We start from the raw sequence: 8,076 nt of genomic DNA, 5'->3' as shown, positions 1-8,076 counted from the left end.
GGGACGAATTCAGCTTCCAATAACCTTTACCCATCCGGGGGGTCTCTGAAACATTCAAGGAAAACAAAATCATACAGTGATCGGAGAATTCCACCTCAATCACGGACACTGCGGAAGAGACGGCCTCCTCCTTTAAATAAAACCTGTCTATCCTAGACCTGCAGCTACCTCGATGATAGGTGAAACCCGCATGGCCTGAGGGGCTCCGGATGTGGGCGTCCTCTAGGCGAGCTTCCCTAACTATGCTATTGAGGGCTGTACTATCATAAGCCAACCGACCATTGGAGCCTTTCCTATCTTGGGACCTCGTGACAGTATTGAAGTCCCCTCCAAAGATCACTTGCTGACTTGTAAAAAGGAAGGATTTAATCCGCATAAAGAGATCTTTGCGGCCCCACTTGGTTTGTGGGGCGTAGATGTTAATGAGCCGGAGCTCTTGCCCCTTCATGAGGACATCTAAGATCAGGCACCTCCCCATTTCCAACTCGATAACCCGTCTGCATTCAACAGGAGCAGTAAAAAGGACCGCCACCCCACTATACGGCTCAGCCGCAAGAGACCAGTGGGAGGGGCCGCGCCTCCACTCTCTCCTGGCTTTTACCAGGGAGGCTAGATCTGACAACCTGGTCTCTTGCAGATACAAAATGTCGGCTTCAACTCGGCCGAGAAAATCAAAGGCTGCAAATCTAGCCGTATCTGACTTTATGCTGGCACAGTTAATGGATGCCAGCGTCAATGGGGTGAGTGCCGCCATCCTGAGTGATCGAGTTGGATGGCCTATACCCTTTACCTCTTACCCTTCTTCTTCCCCCCTTCGCCATCAGAAGAAGACCCCCTTTCCTTCTTTTTAGACCTCTTTAGTGATGCTGACATATCCATCCCATGATCCTCATCTCCTGACCCAGGGGCCACCTGTCCTCCCAAGGAAGTTACCTCAGAAGGAACAGGCTCAGCACCTCCCGGAGGTTCCTCCGCCTCTGAACAAAGACTCTCAGCCTCCCCCTCCAAAGAAAGGGAAGAGTCCTTGCCAAGGGCCCGATACCTATTGGATAGTACGATCAGAGGGGGGTTGGTCAGGCTTTTCCCAGGCACTTGGCCTGCAACACAGGAGGAGGAAGATGATGCCCTGAGTACCCTCTGGCCCTGCCTCCTTCTGCCGCACTTTTGTTTTTCCTTTTGCCCTTTCCCATCTTCCTCATCCAAACTTTCATATTGAGAGGAACTTGAGGAAATGGCCCTATTTGCCTCCTCTTTACGAAGTTTCCTTATCTCTTCATCTAACTCGGCGTCCCCAAGAGCCTCAGCTGTCTTCTCTGAGCCAGCGTCGGGAGCAGGATCCCGGACTACACCTTCTACCAGGGAACTTTCAAGATCCCTGCTCCTTCTGCGCCTCTCCTCCCTCCTAAGCTTAGAGGGGCTCTTGTTCTTAACTTTCTTCACTGGCTCTAGTGCCCCTTCTCCTCCGCTGGTCCCCACCCCAGATGAGGCAACCTCACTGCTCTCCCCATCCCGGGTGGTCACAGCATTGGAGAATGAGCGGGGACACCGGCTAAATGGGTGACCAAGGTCACCACACAGGTTACAGCGAATCCGGCCACAGGTGGCAGCCAGATGACCCTCCGCACCGCACAATGCGCACATCTGCTTAGTGCAGTTTGCGCTAAAGTGTGTGGGATCACCACACTTGTGGCACAGCTTCGGCTGTCCCTGGTAAAAGACTTGGATCCTATCGCGGCCGAGAAAGGCAGCTGATGGAATGTGTGCGACAGTGTTACCTGAACGGCGGAGGCGGACGTAAAATGTCCAGGCTTCAGACCAAATGCCATGTTCATCCAGATTTTTCTTGGGGACGTCCGTCACCTCCCCATACCTGCTCAGCCAGGTCATGATGTCATAGCAAGAAAGAGACTCGTTACGTGTCAGAACGGTCACTTTCTTGACAAAACTCTGGCGGGATACCGCCTTCACAGCGAAATCCTGCCAGACAGGTTCGTCCTTCACCAGTGCGTGATTAGACCAAAAGAGCTCAAGCCCTTCTGGCTTCACAAAATTGATGTCGAACTCAGAGGTACCGAAGGGGTGGATCAGAGCAAAGATGTCATTAGCCCTTAATCCCATCTGGAAAAGAAGCTCCACAACTTTTGCCCTAGAAGGGCATGCATCACCGCCTCTCCATACCAGACGGGCCACATTCCTCCGACCACGCTCCTGCCCGCTTGTTGGAAGGGACCAGACCACCTCCCCATTATGCTCTCGGAATGCCCCAAGTCCATGTCTTTCTATCCAAAAAGACAAGTCGACCTCCCGGTCCTCTACCTGGAGCGTTCTATCCCCTCTCCTTAAAGCCTCCAGGAGGCGCTGTTGCAAGTTACCTTCCCATGGATTAAGAGATGAGGATGCCCTTGGACCCCCAGCAGCGACATTAGCATATCTCCTTATTGGAGCAGTCGCTACCGGGGGGGCAGCCAGACCGACACCACTCCCCCCAGAAACAACAGTATTATACATAACACTTGTGCCTCTCCTCTCCTGCCTAGCTGCACTGGACTGGCCGTGATGTAATCTTGCTGGCTTTATGATGCTGGGCTTTACACTTGCATCATTGGCTTCATTGGGCACACTCAACCTTGCAGCAGTCTTCCCTTTAGGAATATCGGAAGAAGCTGCTTTGTCGCATACTTTGCCATCGGCCTCCGCCAATACCTCGGCTTCAATTTCTTTAACTGCTACTAACATTGCATGGGTTGTATCATGTCCATGTTCCTGTGGTACCAGTCCTCCACCGCCAGCTCCACCCACAGCAGCCCCACCACAGCGCCACAACTCAAAAGAGCCAGACACCACTGACTCGGCCGCCGAGAATGGCGCTCCGGTTCCAGACACCTGGACACTCCCCCCTTTGCCTGCAGAGGAGTGCCCCGCAGTGGCAGACCTGTTCTGGGAGCTGCCTCTCCCTTGTCTTTATAATTGCCCGGCCGCCCGAGCTCCATACCAACCTCTGCCACCTGGACACTCCCCCCCTCACCTGCAGAGGAGTGCCCCGCAACGCCAATATCCCCTAACTGGGGACATGCTACCTTGTCCGCAACACTGTCCGGCCCCTTGGCCGTATCTTTGCAGGTGCTGGCCCCGCTACTATGACAAGCGAGGTCAGCGCTTTCCCCCATCTTTACTGTATTATCCCCGGTGTTCTGGCCCCGCTCCACATTTGCAGAAGGGGGGACAGGCAGATTACCAGGGTCTGCACCCTGAACTGACAAAAGGAACATAAATCAAGCTTACTTGCTCAGATGTTTTTTTCTGTCTTTTCTTCTTCTTTTTTATTATTTGTTCCTCTCCAAGGTCGTCGCCAAAACTAAAATTATCCAAATGCATGGGGCACTCCATCTTTACAATTTGTGCCAGCAGGGCGCCACCACAACCTTCCTCCTCCTCGCCAGCACTCTCGCCGATGAAGGTGGTAATGCCACTTGTCCTGCAGGTAGACTTGCTTGGGACATGTTTACACCCTGCATTGGCTGCGGCTTGGCTTCCACAGCTATCCCACTTGCCAGCACCTTAGCCTCTTCAGCCTCCATTTCTTGGACCTCATCCTCACTACTGCTCTCATCTGCTGAACAATCACCCCCAATCTCCTCTTCTTTTACTGGGGATTTCATCCTGGAGGAGCGATCCTCATTAAGAAGTTTCTCCCTAAATAAATCGCTCCCCTCCAGGACAGCCATTCTCCTCAGCTCAGTCTTCTCCAGCTCCAGCCTCAAGGACTTAACCCTTGCAGAGTACTCTGGTTTCCTCCGCTTGGTAGTTGTGCTCACCTGATACTTGGCAAACTTTAGCTCCTCTCTCAGCTCCCTCAGCTTCTTCCCAAGGAGTTCGTACTCACCAATCTTGGCAGCAAGTCTGGAGCTGTATGTCGCCATAGACTCCTTGGGTCTTCTCTAGCCCCACTGCTCCACAACCTGGCTCTTGGAGGAGCTCTTCTGTGCTGCAGAGACCTTCTTTAAACCTGTTTTGCTTGCAGGCTTTTCTTCCTGGCTGAGAGCCTTGCAGCTCCCAACCATTGCTGGAGGGACAGAATCCACATCGCTGCGGACCCTGCCAGATCTTCTAACCCCTCCAGCCGGGGCACTGGCTGGTAGCTTTCCCTCTACACCCCTCGCCAGCCTGGACCGAGGAGTGGAGGTCAGGGGATTCATGCTGATGGCTCCCCCAGGAATCTGCCACCTTCCTGGGAAAGCAGGTGGAAAAATCAGCCTCTCTCCTCTGGAAGTCTGGAGTCTCAGGAGCTCAGCAACAGACACACCTAGCGACCACACCCTCCAGAGCTGTACTCACTATTCTGCTGGTGAGATCACTGTGTACATACATTACATTACTTATCCTGTACTGATCCTGAGTTATATCCTGTATTATACCCCAGAGCTGTACTCACTATTCTACTGGTGAGGTCACTGTGTACATACATTACATTACTTATACTGTACTGATCCTGAGTTATATCCTGTATTATACTCCAGAGCTGTACTCACTATTCTGCTGGTGAGGTCACTGTGTACATACATTACATATCCTGTACTGATCCTGAGTTATATCCTGTATTATACTCCAGAGCTGCACTCACTATTCTGCTGGTGAGGTCACTGTGTATATACATTACATTACTTATCCTGTACTGATCCTGAGTTATATCCTGTAACTCTTTTTATTATAAAAATGCAAAACAAATCTGATACAAAACATTAAACAAAAACAAGCTTAACCAGCTATAACAAACATAACATAAATAAAATTGCAAAAACAAATTCTGCCTAACCGGCCAGCCCAAATTTACTAAAATACACTTTTACTTTTTCCCCATACCAAAATAACACACACAAACACGCATTCATTTTCTTTTAAAAAAAACATTTAAAAAAAAAAGAGCCCAACTTGGCTTATAAAAAAAAAATAAAAAATAAATAAATAAATAAATATATAAACATAAAATTCAGCACAACTTGGCTATAAAAACAAACCATATGAAAAGGAACATAAAAGTAGCACAACTTGGCTATAACATAAAAATTACCCTTACCACGGGGGGGAAGAAAAAAAAAATTTAATATATAAATAAATTGCTCAGCACAACTTGCGAAAAAACTATGCTCTGCCTCCCAGCCAGAGATCCACCGGTGAAAGAAGGGCAAGGAAAAGCAGCACGGAGACGCGGCCGGAGAGAGGGCCCAAAGAGCCCAGTCCCACGCACTGCCCCCGCACAGCCGCAAGGCCCGCGAAGCACGCCCAGCACGGCAAGGAGCCGAGGACGGCCAGAGAGGATCCGCACGCAACCCAGAAACCGGCGAGAGCCGGACCCAAAAAGAGCAAGCCAGAACTGAAGAAAAGGACAACACCGCCGAAAAGCGAAACCGCGATGCCGGAGGCGAGGAGAGCAAAGACACCGGAGGGGAGCAGCTCCCCGAAGGAGGGAAAAAATAAAAAATAAAAAATACAAAAAACACAAACATGTGTACATGCATATACACAATCAAACACACACACATATATATATATATATACATATATATACACATATGACACCGCTTTTCTTTTTCATTTTTACTGGCCCGACTGCCACTATACACTATATAATATAAAACAATATAAATACAAAACATAATATATACAAAACACAATATATACAAAATCACAGAAAATGTACAAAAATATAGTAAATACACTACAAAAAACAACAGAAAAACACCTACACTAAAACTGTCCCCTCACCCACACCACCCCTCCTGTACATGGGTCAGAGTCCATACCGTCCATACAGTTCTCAAAGTCCAGTCCTTAACTGACCCATGTCAGGTCCCCAAAACACCACAGAACCACCACCCACAAATACACCCTCCCCACCTAACACTCCTCCCAACCAACTTATATACAAACTTATACATTCTGAACCACCACCCCCTTTAGGCCCAAGTTTGGTTGCCTGTAAGCCCTTCATACCATGTCAACTGAAAACAAAACAAAAAGCTAATGTGCACATGCATCAGCCCACCACCAGGGAGAAGGATGGCAGACCTGATACATAAATCATTTTATACTCTTTCCCTAACTCCCCCTACAATTCTCCCTAATTCTATCCCTACAATAAATCTGACCCTACCCTCACCCTATCTCTACCCCTAAAACACTGCCCCTAACCAAAAATAAAAGGTACTCTACCCAAAAGGTTTAGTACTTAGGGCACATGAAATGAGAAACCTCTCCACAGGAGAGAAGCCCTACTGGTACCAAGACTGCCATACTCCAAAGACCTGATCTTCCCGAGGTCACCGGTGATGTTCTTACAGACCTCCACCTCGGAGAGGATTTTCTGTTGGGTCGACACTAAGCACCGTGCATTCCACGTGTAGTACCTAACCACTAAACTGACTAAAAATAAAGTGCCCCGATCTCGGCCACTCAGGTTCCTGAATGCCCCATAAGCCCACTCCGGATAGGCAAGGCCGGCAAGTTGACTCCAGCCGATGGAAGCGCCCACCCTGTTGTAGACCCCTATGTTAAAGGGACAATGAAGCAGGAAGTGGTCCATGCTTTCCAGCGTGTCCCCGCACTCTTCTCGGGGACATCCCCGGTCATCAGAGTTCCTGTACTTCAGGTTGTCCTTTACACATAGCTTCCCCTGAAAGCAGTGCCAGGCCAAGTCCCAAAACTTCTGGGGGATCCTTTTCATGTTTAAAAGATACAACCCCACCCTCAGATCCCGACCTGGGCAGTCCCTGAGCGCCAGAGGCTTCTGGAAGTGGGTCAACAGAACCCGTTTGTCAAGGAACTGCCTTGACTGGGTCCTGATCTCCCACACTCCCAGACCCCACCAACGTATCGCCTTCAGAGTCGGGGTAGCGTAAGCCGGAAGATATCCATGGGGCGTACGGAGGTCCTTCACTTGCCCTCCTGTCTCCCATTCCTGGAAGAAAGGCCGAAACCACTCCCTGCAGGAGAATACCCACGGAGGAGCCCTCTCTGACCAAAGGTTTGAGATGTTGGCTTTCAAGAAGGTGTTCGTAAAGAACACCACGGGGTTTACCATAGATAAACCCCCTAGTCTCCTCGTGCGGTACGTAACCTCCCTCTTGACTAGGTTCAACCTGTTCCCCCATAACAGTTGGAAAAACAGGCTGTAGACCCTAGTGTAGTAAGCCTCTGGCAAGATACATACGCTGCCCAGATAGATAAACAAGGGGAGCAGGTACGATTTGATCAGGTGTACCCTTTCCCTGAGGGTCATAGACCAACCCTCAACCCTTCCACTGGTTCACCCTCTGAGTGGCATCCTGGAGCCTACCGTCCCAGTTTTTGGTGGGATAATCATCCTGGCCAAATGTGATGCCCAGAATTTTTGCTGACTCTTGAAGCCCTGGAAGGGTGTCCGGGAGATCAAACGTGGGAACCCCCCCTCCCAGCCAGAGACTTTCACACTTATCCCGGTTGATCTTGGACCCGGATGCCTCCGAGTAGCGGTCCACCTCTGACATCACCACATCGACCTCCTCCTGTGAGGAGACAAAAATAGTGACATCATCAGCGTACGCCACCACTCTCTGGGCGACATCCGGCTCCGCCAGAGTCAACCCGACTCCCGCCAACGGCCCACAATCTACCCTCCGAACGAAGGGATCGATTGCGAACACGTATAACAGCGGGCTCAAAGGACAACCCTGACGGACTCCGGACCCCACCTCAAAAGAGCGGCCAGACCAATCGTTCACCAGCGGGAAACTCTCTGCCCCTGCATATCAGGTGACAAGCCAATTCACAAAAGTACTCGGTAAGCCATATCTCAGGAGGACGGACCAGAGGTACTCGTGGTTCACCCGATCAAATGCTTTGGCCTGATCCAAGGACAGCATGTACCCCTTCCAGAGACCCGCACTACTCCGCTCCACTGCCTCCCTGACACTGAGGACAGCACTTAAGGTGCTTCGGCCTGGAACAGAGCAGTGCTGGGCCCCCGAAAGGAGCCGGGGAGCAAACTTCACCAACCGATTAAACAGTATCTTGGCCAGAAGCTTCCTGTCCGTATTGAGA

This window comes from Hyla sarda, chromosome 8 (genome assembly GCF_029499605.1).
Source record: "Hyla sarda isolate aHylSar1 chromosome 8, aHylSar1.hap1, whole genome shotgun sequence".
NCBI lineage: Eukaryota > Metazoa > Chordata > Amphibia > Anura > Hylidae > Hyla > Hyla sarda.
Note: the sequence above shows the minus strand (reverse complement) of the source record.